Here is a 616-nt window from a genome sequence, read left to right on the forward strand (position 1 = left end):
TGGGAGCCTCTATTTGTTCTTCTTTTTCAGAAGTGCTTTGATTATCTCAGATCTCTTTCCCTTCCATATGATTATAGTTATTTTATCAACTTCTTAAAATATGTTTGTGAAATTTAGATGTTGTATGCTATGGAAGAGTCATCAACAACTTGAATTATGCAGATGACACCATCTTGCTTGCAGAAACTGAGAAGGACCTGAAGTATCTGCTGCAGAAAGTCAAGGATTTCAATCTTCAATATGGATTGAAGCTCCACATCAAAAAAACCTAAGATTCTCACCACTGGTCCAATTGGAAGCACCATAACAGATGGAGAAAAAATTGAGATTGTTAACAATTTCAGCTTGCTAAGGTCCACAATCGACATTCTTAGAATCTGCAGCCAAGAAATCAAATGATAAATTAGATTCATCAAAATAGCAGAATGCAAGATCAACATACAAAAATGAGTTTGATTTCTCTACAGTGACAAAGAGAATACAGAGCTGGAGTTAAGGAAAACAATACCCTTCACAATAGCTAATCACAAGATTAAATACTTGGGAGTAAATCTAACCAGAAGCACAAAGGATCTATTCAAAGAAAATTACAAAACATTACTACAAGAAACAAAAA

The sequence above is a fragment of the Elephantulus edwardii genome, unplaced genomic scaffold (assembly GCF_000299155.1).
Source record: "Elephantulus edwardii isolate Elephantulus edwardi_28Jun2011 unplaced genomic scaffold, EleEdw1.0 scaffold00025, whole genome shotgun sequence".
In the NCBI taxonomy this organism is placed as follows: Eukaryota; Metazoa; Chordata; class Mammalia; order Macroscelidea; family Macroscelididae; genus Elephantulus; species Elephantulus edwardii.